Genomic DNA, 23,178 nt, shown 5'->3' on the forward strand with positions numbered 1-23,178 from the left:
CTTTCAGAAGTTCCATGTAGTTGGGGGAGAGACAGACTTCACTTTCAGAGGGTATACACAAAGTGCTCTGGGACCCAGGGCAGAAACAGTAGGTTGATAGGAGCCTGGGTCATACATACCTGCTGACCATGGACAGTATCCTGAAGAGGTAGGAGCCAGTTCGCCCTGGGGACATAGACACTGGCAGCAGCTCTTGTGGGAGCTCCTTCTATCACATGGACATTTCAGCTGGCAAGCACCATTTGGAATCTTTCCTCTAGCTTATTATCCCCAAGGTCCAGCTCCAACCAGGCCTAGTAGTCTGTAGGCACTAATGCTGGGACATTTCAGGCCAACCAACTAACTAGGCAAGGACACAGACCCACCCATTACCAAAAAGGCTGCTTAAGAACCCTTGACCCAGAGCTGCCCCTGGACATGGTGCTGCCTGCCAGAAGGATCAAGACCCACCCCCGTATACCAGTGCACAGACCCTAGACGTGGAATCCCCAAGGCCCTCCAGCTAGAGACCCTGGGACTCTCTACCTGCCAGTGGGCAGGCACCAGGCCTAGAATCCCCTGGGATGAATGCACAGAGATGTTAAGATTTTTAAACAAGGAGTTAGAAAATAAAAAGAAAAACCAAATGGAGATGAAGAATACAATAGCTAAAAATGAAAAATACACTAGAAGTAATCAACAGTAGACTAAATGATACAAAGAGGTAGATCAGCAAACCAGAAGACAATACCAAAAGTCACTGACGCTGAGCAAGAAAAAGAAAGAATGAGATGAAGTGAGACCAGTTTAAGACAATTGGTCTTAAAGTTGTCTGGGTCAACTTCAATCGCATTAATATTTGCATATTTATAGGGATCCAAGAAGAAGAATACAGAAAGGGACTGAGAACATAATTTTCTAAGACATAATAAATGAAAATTTTCATAAACTAGGAAAGGACATCCAAGTTCAAGAAGCGAAGACAGTCTCATACAGGATTAAGCCAAAGAGGAACATGCCAATTCACATTGTAATTAAAATGGCAACACTTAAAGATAAAAAGATAATATTAAAAGAAGTAAGGAAAATACAAGATGTTACATACAAGGGAACTCCCATAAGGCTATCAGCTGACTTTTCAGCAGAAATGCTGCAATCCAGAAGGGAGTGGAAGGATACATTTAAAGTGATTAAAGGGCAAAACCCACAACCAAGAATACTTTACACAGCAAGGCTCTTGTTCAGATTTGATGGGGAGATCAAGTTTTACAGACTAGCAAAATTTAAGGGTAGTAGCACCACCAAACCAGCTTTACAACAATGTTAAAGAAATTTCTCTAAGTGAAAAAGAAAAGCCTACAATTAGAAACACAAAAATTACAAAGGAAAATCTCATAGATAAAGGAAAACATACAGTAAAGGTATGTTTAAAGGATAAAGGAAACCATTATGCATGCACAAAGCCATTAAGAAGGTTAAAAGATGTAATAAAATCATCTATATCCACAATAAGGATATTAAAGAGATACACAAAACAAGTAAATATAAAACATGATGTCCAAAGAGTAATTGTGAGGGGAGGAGAGTACAAATACAGGATTGTTAAAATGTACTTGAAATGAAGAGATAAGCAATTCAAAAGAATCACACACACATATTTCTATATATAAACCTCATGGTAACCACAAAACAGTTGCAAAAGGGTGTTTGCTATGACCAGTGCATTCTCTTGGCAAAACTCTGTTAGCCTCTGCCCTGCTTCATTTTGTATTTCAAGGCCTAATTTGCCTGTTACTCCAGGTATTTCTTGATTTCCTACTTTTGCATTCCAGTCCCCTATAATGAAAAGGACAACCTCAGATACACAGATGACACCATCCTTATGGCAGAAAGTGAAGAAGGACTAAAGAGCCTCTTGATGAAAGAGAAAGAGGAGAGTGGAAAAGTTGGTTTAAAACTCACCATTCAGCAAACTAAGATCATGGCATCTGATCCCATCACATCATGGCAAATAGATGGGGAAACAATGAAAATAGTGTTAGACTTTATTTTGGGGGGCTCCAAAATCACTGTGGGTAGTGACTGCAGCCATGAAATGAAAAGACGCTTGCTCCTTGGACGAAAAGCTATGACCAACCTAGACAGCATATTCAAAAGCAGAGACATTACTTTGACAACAAAGGTCCATCTAGTCAAAGCTATGGTTTTTCCAGTAGCCATGTATGGATGTGAGAGTTAGATTATAAAGAAAGCTGAGTGCAGAAGAATTGATGCTTTTGGACTGCGGTGTTGGAGAAGACTCTTGAGAGTCCCTTGGACAGCAAGAAGATCCAGTGAGTCAATCCTAAAGGAAATCAGTCCTGAATAGTAACTGGAAGGACTGATGCTGAAGCTGAAATGCCAATACTTTGGCCACCTGATGCAAAGAACTGACCCATTTGAAAAGACCCTGATGATGGGAAAGATTGAAGGCAGGAAGAGAAAGGGACGACAGAGGATGAGATGGTTGGATGGCATCACCGACTTGATGGACATGAGTTTAAATAAGCTCTGGTAGTTGGTGATGGACAGGAAAACCTGGTGTGCTGCAGTCCATAGGGTTGCAAAGAGTCAGACATGACTGAGCAGCTGAGCTTAACAAGGATATATTGCACAGCATGGGGAATATAGTCAATTTTTATAATAACTATAACTGGAATATAATCTTTAAAAAACTGTGAATCACTATGTGTACAGCTAAAACACAGTATTTTACATCAGCTATACAATAAAAATAAAGATATTTCATGTTTATGGATTGGAAAAAAATTATTGAAATGTCCATATTAATCAAAGTGATCTATTGATTGGATGCAATTCCTATCAAAATTCCAGTGGTATTTTTCACAGACATTTAAAAGAATTCTAAAGTGTGTATGGAATTGTGAAGATGTGAACAGCCAAAGCAACTTTGAGAAAGAAGACAGAGCTGGGGCATCATACTTACTGTTTCATATTATATTACAAAGCTATAGTAATCAAAACTATGATTTTGGCATAAAAATAGACACACAAATCAGTGCAACAGAAGAGAGAACTCAGAAATATATCCATGTATATACGATCAACTAATTTATGACAAAGAAGTCAAGAATATAAAATGGGGAAAGGATAATCTTGTCAATAAATGGTGTTGGGAAAACTGGACAGCCACATGCCAAAAGAATGAAACTAGACCCCTATCTTCCACCAAACACAAAAATAAACTCAAAATAGATTAAAGACTTGAACATAAAGCCTGCAACTGTAAAGCTCCTGGAAGAAAACATAGGAAAAAAAATCTCCCTGTTAATAGTCTTGGCAATGTTTTTTCAATTAGATACCGAAAGCAAAGGTAACAAAAACAAAAACAAAGACGACAACACCAAATGAAAAACAACCTGCAGAGGAAACCATCAGCAAAACAAAAGGCATTCTACTGAATGGGAGGAAATATATGCAAATTATTTCTCTGATTAGGCAGTTAATATTCAAAATGGGTAAAGAAACTCATACACAACTGAATAGCAAAAAGAAAAACAACTGTATTTAAAAATGGACAAAGGAACTGAATAGACATTTATCAAAAAAGACACACACACAAATGGCCAACAGGTATATGAAAATGTTCTTAACATCACTAATTATCAAGGAAATGCAAATCAAAGTCACAGTGAGGTACTGCCTCACATCTGTTAGAACAGCTGTAATGAAGAAGACAAGAGATAAGTCTTGAGGAGGATGTGGAGAAAAGGGAACCCTTGTGCACTGTTGGAGGGAATACAAATTGGTACAACCACTATAAAAAAAGAGAATGGCAGTTTCTAAAATAGAATTTGTATGTATTCCAGAATTCCCACTTCTGGGTCTTATCCAAAGGAAATGAAAACAGAACCTCTAAGACGTATCTGTATTCCCATAGTTACTGCAGTATTATTCACAAAAGCTAAGATATGGAAACTAACTATGTGTCCATTAAGAGACAAATGGATAAAGAAAACGTATTGCATATGTATTCAATAGGATATTGTTCAGCACGAGAAAGAAGGACATCCTGCAGTTTGTGACAACATGGATGGACCTTGAGGCCATTATGCTAAATGACTTAAGCCATACAGAGAAACACAAATACTGCATGTCATCATTCATATGAAAAGTCTTGAAAAAAGCCCCTCAAACTCGGACAATTTAAAAATGGCTGCTAGAGCCTAGGGAGTGAGAGAAATAGGAAGGGTTGGTGAAATAGTACAAACTTTCAGCTATTAGATGAGTAAGTTCTGAGGATCTAATATATAAAAGGTGATTATAGTTGATAACACTGCACTGTATAGTTGCAGTTTGCTAAGAGAGTAGAACGTGAATGCTCTCATTGAGAAATGGAACATTTCCTGCCATATCAGAAGATAAGAATGTCACCGTCATCAGCGATCGCAGCCCTCCACTGTGAGCCAGTGAGCCTGAAGGCACTCAGGAAGGAGAAGAACGCACGCCATCTAGCAGCTATCAGACTACAGTCAGACTACAGGATGAGAAAATAGGATACTGGCCTTGATAGCTGAGGTATGTATCAAAGGAAATGATTTCAGTGAGCAGAGTCTCTCGCATCTTCCCATACATAGAAAAGCGCTAAAATTCCTTAACTTGAGATACCTGGTTTTCTTTAATTTACAATCATTTTTTGACATTCAAATTACCTGCCCTTTGTTGAAAACCTTCTGTATATCCTGGCTCCCTGCCTCACCTCCTCTGAGTAGCTCTCTCAGGGTTAACTTGAGATGCTCCCTCCTCGGCTTAAGTCCTGAAAATTTCTGACAAACAAAACATAACACTCAACTTTCAGGTTCAGTTCAGTTCAGATCAGTCGCTCAGTTGTGTCCAACTCTTTGCAACCCCATGAATCGCAGCACACCAGGCCTCCCTGTCCATCACCAACTCCCGGAGTTCACTCAGACTCACGTCCATTGTCAGTGATGCCATCCAGCCATCTCATCCTCTGTCGTCCCCTTTCCCTCCTGTCCCCAATCCCTCCCAGCAATCAGAGTCTTTTCCAATGAGTCAACTCTTTGCATGAGGTGGCCAAAGTACTGGAGTTTCAGCTTTAGCATCATTCCTTCCAAAGGTTACATCTATTTTTTCAGTAGACATCATCTAAATAAAATAAGTAAAGTGATGGAGATGTTAACCAACTAGACAGGAGGAATTCTTTCACAATGTATTTATTTTTGAATATATCAAATCACCACAATGTACATTTTAAGTATCTTATATTTTTATTTGTTAATCATACCTCAAGAAAGTTGGAAAAAGGTAAATACTACTGACTGATCTTTTATGATCACAGAATAATAATCCTAAACCAAATATTCCCAACAAAACCTAGAGATTTATAAAAAGGAAAATACATCATAATCAGGTTGCACAGGAATGCAAAGGTGGTTTTAAGTTAGAAAAGTAACTGGACTGTTTCAACATGTAGTTGGGGGGCTGGGGGGCAGCAGGAAAGTCATATGATCACTTCAACAGAAGCAGATATAGGTGTATGTGAGATTTGGACAAGTTGAGGGTACCTGTAGTTTGGATTTAGTGATATATTTTTATAGAATTATAATTATATAATATAACTAATAGCTAGCAATGATGGGGTCACACAGAGTTGGACATGACTGAGCAACTGAACTGAAACTGAAACTGAATGATTAATTGCTAGCTGTTTTAGAGTATGAATGACTTCCAGGTATACACTATGCCTGCTATGCTGGATTTCAACAGCAATTCAAAACAAATGGGACGATCTACTACATAATAAGTCACCACAACCAGGAAACTGATGACAAAGAAACTAGTAAGTTTCACCAATTTAAAGACTATTTAAGACTACCTACCGTACAACCCGTGACATCCTAAAAAACCGCAGTTCATTTTTGAAGAAAAACCTGAGAAAGTCCTCAAATTTGACAAAGTTTTGAACTTAAATACACTTTTCTAAACTACCTGTATTAAAAGTTTTTATTAAAGTATAAGAAAATATTTCCTTTATTTTCTTTAAAGAAAATGAAAATGCAAAATTATTACCCTATGAAGGGGTAATTCTGGAAAAAGCAGCTAAAAGCACAGAAATGAAAAATTGTAGGGGAGGTGATAGGCAGTGAATTCAAATGATTTTTCTCAATTTTTCTTGATTTAATGGTATTTGGGGTTATTTCTTGAATTTTAAATCTTAAAATCTGCTGGGATTTATTTTCTTCTAGTCAATAATTATTCATTATTAATTTGTATTTACAAATTATTTTTTTCCTTAGATCAGACTCCCAAATTGAACTAACCATCAGACAGCACAGTCTGGATTTGTGCCTACTAGAATTGGCTTGCGTTAAAATTACTAAAAATATTAAACGTTAGTAGGATATGGAACAATTTACACTCTCATACAATCCTGGTGGAAGTGTAAACTGGAATGACCACTTTAGGATACTTTTTAGCAGTATCTACTAAAGTTGAAATACCCATACCCTATGACTCAGTAATTCTAGTCTGAAATATATACCTACCAGAAACACACATATGCGTACTGAAAGCTATGTTCAAAACAGTGCATAGGAGCATTGTTGACAATAGCTCCAAATTGGAAACAGTACAAATTTCCATTGATAGAATACATAAATAAATTATGTACTCACAGTAGAAAACCAAACAGATGAAAAATAAATGACTGCTGCACACAATATAAATGAATTTCATAGACCAGACTTTTACAAACCTCTTCAGGTTATTTATTATCTCAGCAAAAAGTTTAAACTGTCACTACACCAAAAGAAAAATATAACAGTTTTGATTATTAAGTAGTTAGGTCCCCAAAACTTACTATTTATGTACTAATAAAAGTGAAAGTCGCTCATTCATGCCCAACTCTTTGTGACCCTATGGATTGTAGCCCTCCAGGTTTCTCTGTCCATGGAATTTTTCAGGCAAGAATACTGGAGTGGGTTGCCATGCCCTCCTCCATGACATCTTCCTGATCCAGGGATCGAACCCAGGTCTCCCACATTGCTGGCGGATTCTTCACAATCTGAGCAACGTTCCTCACCTTCTTCCCTGGTGGCTCAGCAGGGATCTGCCTGCGATGCAGGAGATCTGGGTTCAATCCCTGGGTCAGGAAGATTCCCTGGAGAAGGAGATGGCAACTCACTCCAGTATTCTTGCCGAAGAAATCCCTTGGACACAGGAACCTGGTGTGCTACAGTCCAATGGGTTGCAAAAGAGCGGGACACGACTTAGTGACTGAACAATAACATTTCCTAATAAATGAGCGGCCATGTTAAAAAATACACATAAATTGAAAGAAAGAAAATTAGTACTTTCATTTCATCCTTAAATAACCATAGTATCTTACTAAAGGGATGTGTATACCTGCTAGATATTGCACAGCTTCTCAAATCTTGAATTCAGATTGGAAACTGCCACCCTCATTTTTTGTTCCACAGTGATTTTTACACATATTTGCTTTTAGTTACAGCTTGGATAAACTTTTGAATGTCTGCAAATGTATGAAATCATGCAAAGAAATGTACCACAACTTATTGTTAAAACTGTCATGAACTATAACTTTGTTCACTGTCCCCTAGGTGTTGAGTATTGTCATTTTTCTGTAAAATGTAAAAATGCCCTGCAGTACTCTGCAATGCTTTGGTACATAGTTTGGGGAACCCATGGGTATAGACATCACACTAAACACAAAAGCCAAAGACAAAGGCATATGTGTGTGATTCCATTTGTATAAGATTTCAAAGACAGGCAAATATAATCCCTGATATTAGAAATTAGGATTATGTTTATATTGGTGAAGAGGGGAGAGGCCATAATTGGGAAGGGGCACATCAGAATCTCTGGAAAGCTCCTAAAAACATTCTATTTCTTGACCTAATGGTGGCTTCTTAAGTGACTGTGTGGAAGTGTTCATTTTGTTATAATTCATTAACCTGTATACACAAGATTAATCCACTCTGTGTATGTATAAATTATACATGAATAAAATGGTATTTTAATACAGAAGCCCTTAATACAGAAAGAAACAATCTAAGCAGCAAAATAAAAGAAATTACCCCTTAAGGGTGAAACCTCTTCTGATTCACAAGTCAAATCCTTTGTTTTCCTTTAGAGCTTTACATACTAGTCTATAATTATGCAATTACTGATTACATCTCTGGCTAAACTGTGAGCTCCTGGAGGATGGGGCCATGTCTCATTTATCTTTAATTTCCTAGTGCTTCAAGCATGACAACATGGAAGGTGGTTAAGCATTGTGAAACGAAGGACAATTGTTCAAAATAAACATGTAAACTCGGGTCTTTTTCTTTACTTGCTGTCTTTTCTCTGTCTTACTCAAATGCCCTGAATGATGTTGTATGCATCACAACACATTTGTGGCTCTCCTTTTTAAAATTTCCTGTTTTTATAATAATCATTTATCATCTTCAAAGAATACATTTTAAAGGGATGGGTATATACACCCAGGGCTTTCCTGGTGGCTCAGTGGTAGAGAACCTGTCTGCCAATGCAGGAGATGCAGGTTCACTCCCTGGGTCAGGAAGATCCCCTGGAAAAGGAAGTGGCGATTCACTCTAGTATTCTTGCCTTGGAATCCCATAGACAGAGAGCCTGGCAGGCTACAGTCTATGGGGTCACAAAAAGAGTTGGACATGACTTAGCGATTAAACACCACCATTGCATGTCGACACACCCCCATTCTCTTTTAAAGAATTTATATTATTATAAAGTTCTAATGCTACTCAGTACAGTCCATGGACCAGTGCTAGTCCATGAACTGTTGATTACTGGTTTACAGCAAATTAAGTACAGAAATTGAGAATGTATGTTCAGAAACAAGTACATAATATAATCTGGGTTATATCAATATAATCTGAAAAATGGAGTAATTCCTGCCATATCAGTAGACAAAGGATGTCACAGTTATCAGCAATTGCAGCTGCCGGGGACAGTGAACCAGCAAGCCTTTAGGGAACGCAGGAAGGAGAAGAACATCTGCCATCCAGTGGCCATCAGATTGTAGCCATTCCCCAAACTGAGTCCTGAGGAAAGCAGGGTGTGATAGCCAGATACTGGCCCCAAGAGTTGACATGATATCACAGGAATGATTTCACTGAGCCTAGACTCTTGTATCTTCCCATACAGAGAGCAGCCCTAAATTCCTTAACTTGAGGTATCTGGTTTTCTTTAATTTACAATCATTTTTTGGCATTCAGACTGACTGTCTTTTGTTGCAAAATTTCTATATAACTTGGCTCCCCCAATCCCTACGTCCTTGGGGCAGGTCTCTCAGGGTTACTTGAGTTGCTTTCTCCCCAACTTAGGTCCTAAAAGTTTCCACTGAATAAAACATAACTTGCAACTTTTAGGTTGCGCCTGTTTTTTTCAGTCGAGAAACCCTACTAAGATATTGCAATGTGATTAGGAAATTTGCCTTGCATATGACATAAATTAAGTTCTAGTCATTCATAGTTAAACTAGTTATTGGTTGAAGATGGATTGAACAACAAAAAACTGGTCCTTTTCCATGAATAGTTTTTAAAGCTCTGCCACTGACTATTTAAGCTGGAAAAGACCAACCTCATTATTTTACAAGTATGGAAACTAAGATGTAGATTTTACCCAGTTCCTGATTGCCAAGTTAATGGTCTTTATACTACAATGCCACCAACATTCCCAATATTAACAAAAAGATTTAAAAATAAAATCAACATATTATTCCTACTATTATTGGCAGTAGCAACTGTAGCTACTGTTTATCCATATCCAATGCTTAATAGCCACAACCACATGAAATGGCTATCTATATATTAAAAAACTGTCATGTCCATAATTTCACATGGTTTAACTCATATGTGTTTTCATGCCTTAAAGAAGAGGCATCTACAGCCAGAGTACATGATGTTTGGCAAGTTCTCTCTGGGGCCTGTCTCCACATCCCTAACCTGAAGTTAATAATAATAACCTCAGATATTAATATTTATTGAGGCTTAAACAATCCTAGCCCTTGGAAGAGCACCTGGCAGGAAGTAAGTGCTTAGTGTGTATTACTTGTTCTGATTAATCAAGGAGACGATGTTGGAAATAATCTCAGAACAATCTTGTGAAACAGGAACATTTTATCCTCAGTTTATAGATGAGGATACCAGAGCTTTAAGAGAAGGTACCAATTTGAACTTTTGTCCACCTGAGTTCAAGCACATGCCCTTACATATGTCTTACAGAGCAATTTTCAATTAAGTGACAGTTCAATCAAATAACCTCATTGGGGTGTTTCAGCAGAATTGTCAATATTTGAGCAGATCAAGCATCTGGGACTCTTTAATAGTCAGTTATGTGAAAAACAGTGCAAGCTTTTTTCATGTTCTATTAAGAGAAACTAATGTCGCCATTTTTGCTGCTGTTGTTGTTTTTAGGTCTCCTGATGGACAAGAATACTGTAAGCAACAGACAAGGTAATGGTTACCACCTCCGATTTCCTAATAGTGCAACCTTGTAGTAACCCCTTAAGTATTTCTTTCACCTCCCAAAGGGCCCCCAAACCCCAGCGGCACCATCCTCCAGATGCTGAGGAGGGAAAACTCCATGTGGCACTTGCTGCCTGGAACCCAAGCTGTTCAACTTGGTCAGGATTTTGTACAAGACCTAAGAAACACTGTCATTTCTTCTCAAATAGAATAAGTAGTCAAGAAATTCCCTTGAGAAGCAACAAGATCTGATTGAATTTTTCAGAAATTTCTATTATTCTATCAAGTTCACCTGACAGCAAAGGACAAGCTGCCTTTCACATGCTATAAGCAACTGCATCAGCAATTCAGAAGGAAAAACGCGGCTTATTAAGTAGGAACAAGTCTCTCTGAATATATTTACACCAACTCATGGAAACCATTTTCCTTAGAAATCTCTGTGACAATCTATTTTCTAGTCTCAGGATTGCTTTAAGTTTGACAGATGATAATAAAATACAATGAAATTACGTCTGAGCTCTGAAATGTACATCAGCTTACAGATTCCTCATGACTTGAGTTTTTATTTTACCAATGTGGCTCATCCACTCTCAATATTATTCTCAAGCATTCAAGGTTTATGTCTGGGCAATGTGCCATGCTTATATAAAGGTAAGGAATACAGAAGTTATTATATATGTATATATATATGCATATATGCACATATACAATGTACATATTATCTATCTGTTAACTAAGAGCTGAAAGGGGCCTTTGAGATCATCAAGACTCATTTTGTTGTCTTATAAATGAGGACTCTGAAGCCCAGAAAGAAATGCTATTCTGAAGGCTATGAAGCAAATTGGCTTCTAAACAAAGCTTGGGGGAATAACTGTAGAAAGCACCTATCATATTCTGAGGACTGCAGCAAGCATTCTCTGTACATAAATTCTCATACCATTTCTATGATGTTGGTATCATCATTTTCATTTGGTAGATGAAAAAGTTGAGATTAAGAAAGTAGTATAACTAATAATGACCATAAATGGAATTAAAGGTTTGATATCTCTGGGTTCCTTTCAGTACACCCAGTGTTTCTCTGAATGCACTCACCCCCATATCCATGTTTGTTTGTTTTTTTTTCCCATATCCACATACCAAATGGATTACCGTTTTCTTAACCTTTTCCTTAAATAGAACTAAACATTTATAAAGGAAGCTTTTTATCACACTTAAATGCAAAACAAATATCATGTGCTGTAAGCAGAAGATATTTATAAAAGTAAACACAAACCAACAAAAATAAGACTGAGCGACTTCCCTTTCACTTTTCACTTTCATGCATTGGAGAAGGAAATGGCAATCCTCTCCAGTGTTCTTGCCTGGAGAATCCTAGGGACGGGGGAGCCAGGTGGGCTGCTGTCTGTGGGGTCGCACAGAGTCGGACACGACTGAAGTGACTTAGCAGTAGCAGCAGACTCTTCTGCTCCTTAGATTGGATTTGCATTCTAGTCTTTGTTGTAAATATTAGCAATTTACAGAGATATTAAAGGCCCAGCTACACCAAACTGAGATTTAAGGATTGAAAGACAAGCAAGACAGAAAACTTTCATTATGTGATTCAGCTGTTTGATTCCACATCAGTGTCACCTAAAGTCATCTTCACTCTATCTCAGATCATTTTGAGTACCATCCTGGTACCTTCTCACTTTGAGAAAAACTGATATACCTACAGCATCTGGGCAGGTTCTGCAGACCATGATACTCTAACTCCAGTCAGCAAGCTTGTCCAGTCAGAAGGCTTGTTAAAAACACAGATTTGAGTCTTATCAAGTTTTTGATTTAGCATGTCTGGGGTAGAACCTGAGGATTTGCATTTTTAACACATTCCTGAGTATTTCTGAAATAGTCCAAACAGGAACAACATCTTAAGAACCACTGCTCTGGGCTGTACTTGGCAGGGAGCAGGTAGAGAATACACAATGGCACGTGCGTGAAAATTTCACCAGAAGTTTGATAGTAATTGGAGGCATCTGGTATTTTTATTGAAATAGGCAGATGCAGCCAAGAAACAACGCATTCTTGTGTTCTGTGTGGTTTCTTCAATCCAATGAGCTCACACTGATACTATGCCACATGTGAGCAGTCCGAGGTAGTATTAGTTGAGGGATGGAAGTACTTCCCTCAGACCCGACAATTCAGGTCAATTCCAGGCAACTTACTATCTGCAAGGCTCTTTGCATTAATAGCAACCAGTGATTATTAATCTCAAAAGCAAAAAATGAGACTCTCCTTCTTTCTTCCACACATTAAGACATTACATAATATTAATACATGCCATGACAGCTAATATTCCCTCTCTTTTGGTTGCAGTTAATAGTAATGATGAATAATTGTAAAATGCCATTTTTGAATCAGTCATTGCATTGTACTAGGTAATTACACACACACACCCTCAATCACTCACTCATTCATACTCAAAGTGAGAGTTTGAGAGGCTAAGTAAGTTATCTAAGGTCATACAATTGCTAAGAAGTATCACAGTGATTTAATGTTAAGTTCAATTTAAATGTCTATTTATTTATTTCTGTTTTTTTAAATACTAAATCACCCCATGCTATTGTTACTATTCAATTTCTTTTTCCTTAATTTATTTTTAATTAAAGCATATTTACAATATTGTGTTGGTTTCTGTCATACATGACAGAAACATCAGTTATAGATATACGTATATCCCCTCTTAATCAATCTTTTAATAAAACTGTATTTTATAGAGAACTAAAAAATAAGGAGAAAGGGCTCCACATGCTTGAAACTTTTAAAAGAAAATTTTAAAACAATGTCACTGGAAGACAGAAATCAGTAATATTTAATCAGCAATGGAAGTAGAGTTCCCTAGGTTCAAGGATGGAAGAATGTCGAAGTTTTCTTCTTAGGAGAGTGAATAAGTGGGTAGAACCAGTCTCAGAAATCCAACCTGACTTAGTGTACTCAAGTCAAGAGGAGGGTTTTATTCCCTTCTGATATGTTAAGGGCCATTTTGGAGGACAACTGTGGTAGAACAATCAAAACTGGATTGAGACCCATGAGCCTTGAATTCTGATTGTTGTTTTGTCTCAGTAACGCTGACTTTATTTCTCTGAGTCCACGTTCACCATCTGTAAACCAGGCAGCTGGCCCAAGTTCCCTTAATTCTCCCTTTCAGAATGGCAGACTACTTCAACTGGATTTATTAGCACCATACGCTTCAAAATGATTATGCTCCTCTTTCAGCATAATGGGAATATGGTTTGATTGCAAACTCAGCAGTGGGTTTCAGCCTACCGTCTTTCAAGAGCCTATTAATCTGTCCATATGTGAGGTTACCCTGCTACATTCTTTGGGATATAGCACAACTTGGAGGAGAGAATCTGAACCCTCCAAGGTAGAAACAAAATTTAAATCCATATAAATAGAATTTAAGAAGAAGAAATTTAATTATCTGATTAATTTTTAAAGTCATCAATGACAACGAAACGACAAATTCAGTAGGTGTTATTAGGAGTAATTATGGCAATATCTGAAAAGAAAACAACATCTGTGATTTGCCTGATTAATGGCTTAATGTATCAGGGCATCTGTTAATGGAGTAACACTCCTGGCGATCTCGACTGTATGTTTGCAAGATCTGGAAATAAAGAAAGGACTAGTGGAGAAGAAAGGAGCAGGGTTCCAGATTGGTTATTGGTGGTTAAATTCCTCCTGAGAATTTTGAACTCCCCTCTGGCTACCTCGACCAGAACTGTATAGCTAATTCAGAGGATAAACGAGCTCCACCACGTATATGAACTCCTGCAGGCTAAACAATTAGCTTCTCAGAGAGATTGCAAAAATTTTACTTTGCACCTTGTGGTTGGAGATGTGTTACCCCAGCTCTGAAGGCATGCCACAGTAGGATTTTTACTAAAGGTATGCATCATTCAACTACTTGTATGCAAGAGGATTTTTGAGGGGGGCAGGTAGTAGTTAATAATTTAGGGAGTAAATGTGTTTTTCTTTAAGCATCAATTTTCTCTTTTGAACTCAAAGGAAAACAAGGTGTTGCCACCTATAGTTGAAAACCACTGCAATGTGGCAGCTTCAGGGCGTATCGAGATGAAACTGGGAAATCATATACTGGTCTCACTCTCTTCCTCAAAGCTGTATTTTCTCACTGCTTTGAGAAACAGACACAAACTACATCTGTTTCCTCAGGCTGCAATGGCTGAGAGAGGGATAGATTATTGTAAAACATATTCAGGTCCATTCAAACTGCAAGCTTTATTGCATGAGGAAGTAGCTTATCCTAATGAAATCAATTGCAGAAAAATACAACATTCTGTTACAAAAGAAACGTGGATCTCACACTCAGCAAACCAAATGCAATTTCCAATGTGGTAAAAAGAAAAGCAGTTATGAGCTGGGCATGACTCACAAGTTAGAATTAGTGACCAGAGGAGGCAACGATTCCCCTATTATACGGAAGGGCCAAGTTGCTTTTACTCACCCCAGCAAAGATGATGTCTCTCCTGAGCGGGCTCCATTAGAAACTATGGAAAACTGGGCTTGAAAGTGGCATATTTCTCTTGTGCTGCTTGGCTAAAATATCACTTCTCTTTCCTATTGCATTTTTCATTTCTCTGATTATATCTGATGGTGTCAACGTGAGGCCTTAAGCTAACACTCCCTTGGAAATTCAGAAGAGGAGGAGGCCTGGAAAGAAACAACTCTGACCAATAAAAGAAGGAGACAAATAAGCTACCTCACTAGAGCCCTGTGAGAAAGAGAAGAATGGCCTGACTGTGAGTGGGGGCCCAGTAACAGAACAGTGGAGGCAGTGTCCTCAACTCGGCTGCACATTCACACAGCACCATCACTGTTAGATATGACTTCTGCATAAATTTCTGCTTTCTGTGAATCACTGAGCCAGCAATATAAAAATTCATAAGTGATTCTATTCTCTATATGGAACAAAAATGACTTTGTCCATTTACCTTTTGCAACGCACATAATTAAGTGTGAGACAATTATAACCTATACCTCTCCTTGGGGGTTTAAAATATAATTTAGTCGCTGTGTTTCAAGGGCACTTAAGGAAGAAAAGACTCTCTGCAGTGACTATTATATTCATGCTGGTGATGAATTTACCCTCAAAGCTTCTGAAGTCCCATTTTGCAGTAGTCGTAGTTCTTATTGATTACTGTTTGATTATACAAAATAAGGAAAGTGGGACCAGAATATTGTACTTATGGATTATGTGAATTCTTCAGACATACAGAAAATCAGAATTGTTTATGAGCTTATTGAGAGATTTGAGTCACTCCCTTAAAAGGAGATTTTCATGCATAACATTTTTTAAAAGTGAGTTTTCTGTTTACTGAGCTAATTGGGGTAAATGCTATGAACCAGGTGCCACACTGATGGACAGTTATTGGTGAGCCCATAAAGAAGGTAAAGCAAGCAACAAGCCTTTTTTGATGGTAGCAATAATGAAATACTAAGAAGCTTGGGGATAAAAGGAGGTGAAAAGAAATCAACATACCAATTTCATGAAAATGTTTCTACATGCTCTTGGCTGGTTGCTATGCTAATTGTGAACTTACATGTACAGTTGGATCCTATTAGAAACTGTTAATAAGAAACATGGACACAAGAAACGTTTTAGAAGGACTGAAACATCCAAAACACCTAAACTTTAAATAGCTGTAAGGTACAAGCTAGCAACTTTTGAGAGCACAAAATCTGCCTAACAATTGAGACAGTCTAGAAATTTTTCAGTATGCACTTGACATTTCACAGCTGTCCATCTGCTAAAGAGAAGAATGCTTTGCAAGTCCCAGTTTCTTTCTCTCCCTTTTCTCAGAGCCCTGTGGCTTCTTGGCACGAGCATGACCTGGACTCACAGATTTGGTACATCACGGAGTGTTAGCATCAGAACTGGAGGTTGTTTGGCACTACTTCCTGGTGCTGTGGCAGAGGACACTGAAGCTTAGAGAATAAACCTGCTCAAGGCACACAGGAAACAGAGACGGGCCACAAACCACATCTCCTCACTTCTAAAGTCAGTGCTTTTCCCCTCACCACTTCCCCAATAAACAGAGTTGCACACAAAGCTGGGATGAGAAGATCTAGCATATTAATCTCTTGATAATCATGGGGACTAATGGCTACAGAGTACTCAAAGCATAAGTTCATTTTCCAAGCTACTTAGAAACTGTAAATATTGATAAAACAGGCATGTGCCAAGTTATTTGCATCATGAAGTTGCAATTAAATATCTATGTCCAGCTAATTAGAACCCTAATGACAAGTAATAGATAGCAGAGACTATGTTCACTTTGTGCTAGAGAGGCTATATTTCATCTGGCTGCTGGAATTTCTCAATAAATCATGCTAAAAGATCACACATGACAGTTTTATGTAGTTCCTTTTTCCTGCCATCAACTTAATTCACTTAAGTGAATTAACCATTTTTGTATTTGGATTTCTCATTGGCTGCCTCATGCTCTTCATGTATAATTTTTAGAGTTAGTCATGGTTTAGCCTGTATATTCTTACAGCCACAAATCACCAACTAAGAGGCAATAGTTGGGGCTTCCTAGGTGGCTCAGTGGTAAAGTATCCATCTGTCAAAGGAAGAAGCAGTGGTTGACAGAAACTTTTGCCTCTTCATCTCTCACCCACCCATACCACACAACCTTCATATGCTTAAGGCCCATGCTGTGCACATTTTCCTGGTGGTAACTGTAACTATTAATGAGTGGTTACTCTGTGCCAAGCACTGCAGTAAGTACTCTACATAATTAGACTCATTTAATTCCTGAATATCCTTAACAGTTTGACTTAATTATTCCTATAAAAAAACATAAAATTCTTCATACGTTAACAAAAGTAGTTAAGAGAAAGTCAAAGGTCTAGAAAAATCTTCACTGAACAAGCAGAGTAATGTGTTAAGTGCTTGGAATGGAAAATAACTTGAGGCTTTTTAGCTGGTTAACCAGATGCAACACTGGTTGAGGACTAATGAGCAAGGGTTGGAAGAAGTACTGTGTAATAACAAGATCATGAGGAGGAGTTAGTTGCAGGAGAGACTAGCCATGAAACTAGTGCCTTCAGGACTGAGGTATGGGGATGGACCGCAGGGCAGTAGCCCAGGACAGTTACATCTCTGGAGATGTAACATGATGGAATACAGTGCATTTACCAGCTCTCCCCTTGGGAAGAATACAGTATAAGCAGCCTGAGAAAGAGGTAAGACACCCTCAAGGGCCAGGCATGGACACTTCTCCTAAATCAGTATTCTCAAAAAGGGGCGACTTTGCCCAATCCCCTCCCCCCCACCCCCCCTCCCCCCACCCACAGAGGACTTTTGGTGCTATCTGGAGACATCTTTGACCATCATACTGTGTGATAGGGAAGTCACTGGCATCTGGTGAATAGAGCCCAGAGATGCTGATAAACATCTGACACTGCACAGAACATCCTCTTATGATGAAGAATTACTGGGCCCAAAATGTCAATAGTGCTGAGGTTGAGAAATTCTGCCTTAAATGTTCTCTGAGCAGGGAGCTTAAATCAGGTGCTCTGTGACAATCTAGAGGGGTGGGAGTGAAGTTCATGAGAGAGGAGACATATGTTTACCTATGTCTGATTCATGTCTATGTGTGGCAGAAAACAGCACAACGTCGTAAAGCAATTATCCTCCAAATAAAATGAAGTAAATTTAAATTAGAAAAAAAAAAAAACCTAAAAATTGTTCCCTAAATTCCCGAGGTGCTGGGTCAAGCTAACCACAGAATTGAATCACGGACTAAATGAGCTGGTGAGTCTTGTTTACCTTTCCCCAACCTAGGCTTTGCTCTTTCTCTGGATAGTTATTGAACAAACTTCTAAAGATGAGCAGTTTGTAGGAGTAGGAAGTCTTAGGCTGGGTCGCTAGCAATTAGTTTGATTTCTGAAATAATTTTAAAAAGCAAAGACAAAATAATGATGAAAAGCCTTTATAGTAAGAAGTATTGAGGGGGCAAGGGCAGGCTCAGCTGAAAAACACCAGTAACTACAGAAAACCTCAGTGGATGATGACTTCTTGGTCATTTGTCACCAAGTAATTTATGTGATATGTAGTGTTCCTAAATCAGATGCAACAGAGTGGTAATTACCTGCACAAATATTTCATTTGGCCTGCACAGACTTAAATTTTAGATTCATTGGCAGTGTTAAACATTGGGATGCTTCTCATAATAGTACAGATTTTTTTTGTGTGGAACTCAACTAGCCAAAGAACTGACAACTGTGGGTTGTTTCTCATCAGTCAAAAGCTATCCATTGCTGAATGGTGCTGCCTGGACAGGGCATGAGCAGCCCCATTCCTCAGCTGAATTGCTTCTGGAGGTTACATTACCTGCCTGGTCCTTGTCACAATCTTAGCTTGCAACTTCTGTCTTAAAAAAGCATACTCTTTTTTTACTTTCCTCTTTAGGGTGACCCTATATAATGATAGTGTCTTTTGCAATGTATGCAGTGTTGCCTAGACTGGTTTTCATTCAGTCAGTTTTGCACCATCTTTTGGCTATGTTTGTGTTAATCACAATTATGACTTTTGGATGACTTTGTTTTTCTTTTTCTTTCATTTTTCTGGTTACTCAAAAGGTGACTAAATAGTAAAAAATAACTCATTGTTAACCCACTGGGATGGAAAGCCACCACAATTCCTGTCCTACCCATTTTGATAACTTAATAATTTTTCATATACAAAACATGAATAAAATAGTTCCCAAATAAATATTTTGACCATGACTTAAAGAAACTTGGTAGGCATAATGTACTGAGATCTATACAAAATTAGTTTTAGAATAAAATACTGCATACTGATGTTGAAAGTGAGGAACAAAGTTGAAATAGGTATTTTATACTGTCAGATCAAGTCATTAGAAGGTCACAAAAGAAGCTTGTGAACCAGTATTCCTTTATATTCTTAAAAATTATTTAGGGTTTTTTTTTTTTTTGTTTATGCTTGCTATAACCATCTACACTTACTGTCTTAGAAATTTAAAATTAGAAAAATCCAAATTATTTATTCATTTCTTTAAAATAACTAGTGAGAACTTTTCTAAATCTCATTAGTTGTTTGGATTCATAGAGGACATCTGCATTTTCATATGCATTTATCCATTCGTTCTGTTGCATCATGTTGTTTTGCTTGAAATACACGAAGAAAATCCAGCCTTATACTTAGTTATAAAGGGGAACACTCGAGGGTCCCCTAAAAGAGCTTTGAGAACTGTGGTTAGCTTTATGTGTTGACTTGGCTATGTTACAGTGTCTGGTTATTCAACCAGGCACTAGTCTAGGTGGTGTGGAGGTATTTTTGTAGGCGTGACTAAAGTCCATAATGAGTCCATCCAAAATAGGGCCTGATTCAGTCAGTTGAAAGGACTTGGAAACACAGCTGTGTCTTCTCAGAAGAAGAAGAAAAAACGCCATCTATAAACAGCAGTTTCAGCTCATACTTGAGAATTCTAGCATGCCAGCTAATGGCCTTCCCTATGAATGTCATACTTGCATAGCTAGCCACCAATCATGTAAGCCAATTCCTTGCAATAAATCAATAAATTCTCTCTCTATATGTGTGTGTATGTGTGCGTATGTGCATATGTATGTGTGTCTGTGTGTGTGTTTAAAACCTAGTGGTTCTGTTCCTCTGGCTGAACTCTGACACAGGAACCCCCTAGGGGGTCCTCAGACCACACCGTAAGAATCACTGATATATACTTCATAAAGTCTTTGATGTCAGTTAACTAATTGGCTTAACATAATAATTCTATGAAGTAATTCAATGAAACTAAGCCATGCTGTGTGGGGCTACCCAAGATGGATAGGTCATGGTGGAGAGGTCTGACAGAATGTGGTCCACTGGAGAAGGGAATGGCAAGCCACTTCATTATTCTTGCCTTGAGAACCCCATGAAAAGGCAAAATGATAGGATACTGAAAGAGGAACTCCCTGGGGCAGTAGCTGCCCAATATGCTACTGGAGATCAGTGGAGAAATAACTCCAGAAAGAATGAAAGGATGGAGCCAAAGCAAAAACACCACCCAGTTGTGGATGTGACGTGATAGAAGCAAGGTCCGATGCTGTAACGAGCAATATTGCATAGGAACCTGTAATGTCAGGTCCATGAATCAAGGCAAATTGGAAGTGGTCAAACAGGAGATGGCAAGAGTGAATGTCGACATTCTAGGAATCAGTGAACTGAAATGGACTGGAATGGGTGAATTTAACTCAGATGACCATTATATCTACTACTGTGGGCAAGAATCCCTTAAAAGAAATGGAGTAGCCATCATGGTCAACAAAAGAGTCTGAAATGCAGTACTTGGATGCAATCTCAAAAACAACAGAATGATCTCCCTTCATTTCCAAGGAAAACCATTCAATATCATGGTAATCCAAGCCTATGCCCCAACCAGTAATGCTGAAGAAGCTGAAGTTGAATGGTTCTATGAACACCTACAAGATCTTTTAGAACTAACACCCAAAAAAGATGTTCTTTTCATTATAGGGGAATGGAATGCAAAAGTAGGAAGTCAAGAAACTCCTGGAGTAACAGGCAAATTTGGCCTTGGAATACAGAATGAAGCAGGGCAAAGGCTAATAGAGTTTTGCCAAGAGAACACACTGGTCATAGCAAACACCCTCTTTCAACAACACAAGAGAAGACTCTACACATGGTCATCACCAGATGGTCAACACCAAAATCAGATTGATTATTTTCTTTGCAGCCAAAGATGGAGAAGCTCTATACAGTCAACAAAAACAAGACCAGGAGCTGACTGTGGCTCAGATCATGAACTCCTTATTGCCAAATTCAGACTTAAATTGAATAAAGTAGGGAAAACCACTAGACCATTCAGGTATGACCTAAATTGAATCCCTTATGACTATACAGTGAAATTGAGAAATAGATTTAAGGGACTAGATCTGATAGACAGAGTGCCTGATGAACTATTGACGGAGGTTAGTGACACTATACAGGAGACAGGGATCAAGACCATCCCCATGGAAAAGAAATGCAAAAAAGCAAAATGGCTGTCTGAAGAGGACTTACAAACAGCCGTGAAAGCAGAGAAATGAAAAGCAAAGGAGAAAAGGAAAGATATTCCCATTTGAATGCAGAGTTCCAAAGAATAGCAAGGAGAGATAAGAAAGCCTTCCTCAGCGATCAATGCAAAGAAATAAAGGAAAACAACAGAATGGGAAAGACTAGAGATCTCCTCAAGAAAATTAGAGATACCAAGGGAACATTTCATGCAAAGATGGGCTCGATAAAGGACAGAGATGGTATGGACCTAACAGAAGCAGAAGATACTAAGAAGAGGTGGCAGGAATACACAGAAGAATGGGACAAAGAAGATCTACACGACCCAGATAATCATGATGGCATGATCACTCACCTAGAGCCAGACATCCTGGAATGTGAAGTCAAGTGGGCCTTAGGAAGCATCACTATGAACAAAGCTAGTGGAGGTGATGGAATTCCAGTGGAGCTATTTCAAGTCCTGAAAGATGATGCTGTGAAAGTGCTGCACTCAATATGCCAGGAAATTTGGAAAACTCAGCAGTGGCCACAGGACTGGAAAAGGTCAATTTTCATTCCAATCCCAAAGAAAGGCAATGCCAAAGAATGCTCAAACTACCACACAATTGCACTCATCTCACACACAAGTAATGCTCAAAATTCTCCAAGCTACGCTTCAGCAATACATGAAACGTGAACTTCCAGATGTTCAAGCTGGTTTTAGAAAAAGCAGAGGAACCAGAGTTCAAATTGCCAACATCCTCTGGATCATCGAAAAAGCAAGAGAGTTCCAGAAATACATCTTCTTCTGCTTTATTGACTGTACCAAAGACTTTGACTGTGTGGATCACTATAAACTGTTGAAAATTCTGAAAGAGATAGGACTACCAGACCACCTGACCTTCCTCTTGAGAAACCTGTATGCAGGTCAGGAAGCAACAGTTAGAACTGGATATGGAACAACAGACTGGTTCCAAATAGAAAAAGGAGTACGTCAAGGCTGTATATTGTCACCCTACTTATTTAACTTCTATTCAGAGTACATCATGAGAAATGCTGGGCTAGAAGAAACACAAGCTGGAATCAAGACTGCTGGGAGAAATATTAATAACCTCAGGTATGCAGATGACACCAGCCTCATGGCAGAAAGTGAAGAGGAACTAAAAAAGCCTCTTGATGAAAGTGAAAGAGGAGAGTGAAAAAGTTGGCTTAGAGCTCAACATTCAGAAAACTAAGATCAAGGCATCTGTTCCCATCACTTTATGGGAAACAGATGGGGAAAGAGTGGAAACAGTGTCTGACTTTATTTTTTTGGGCTCCAGAATCACTGCAGATGGTGATTGCAGCCATGAAATTAAAAGATGCTTACTCCTTGGAAGGAAAGTTATGACCAACCTCGACAGCATATTAAAAAGCAGAGACATTATTTTGCCAACAAAGGTCTGTCTAGTCAAGGCTATGGTTTTTCCAGTGGTCATATAAGGATGTGAGAGTTGGACTGTGAAGAAAGCTGAGCACTGAAGAATTGATGCTTTTGAACTGTGGTGTTGGAGAAGACTCTTGAGAGTCCCTTGGACTGCAAGGAGGTCCAACCAG

General features: G+C 38.5%; 1 protein-coding gene across 2 annotated transcripts in view; it reads right to left on the reverse strand.

Moving 5' to 3' along the window:
- The window catches only part of ATP10B (ATPase phospholipid transporting 10B (putative)), a 389,291-nt gene that overhangs the window by 298,221 nt on the left and 67,892 nt on the right, over window positions 1-23,178 (reverse strand). The window contains exon 1 of one of the 2 annotated variants that reach the window (XM_019965354.2): window positions 15,013-17,372. The exons of the other annotated variant lie outside the window; for it this stretch is intronic. The gene's annotated coding sequence lies outside the window, so the exon portion shown is untranslated. Of the gene's footprint in view, window positions 1-15,012; window positions 17,373-23,178 lie in introns of those variants that run through there. 2 annotated transcript variants of the gene reach the window in all.

Source organism: Bos indicus, chromosome 7 (genome assembly GCF_029378745.1).
Source record: "Bos indicus isolate NIAB-ARS_2022 breed Sahiwal x Tharparkar chromosome 7, NIAB-ARS_B.indTharparkar_mat_pri_1.0, whole genome shotgun sequence".
NCBI lineage: Eukaryota > Metazoa > Chordata > Mammalia > Artiodactyla > Bovidae > Bos > Bos indicus.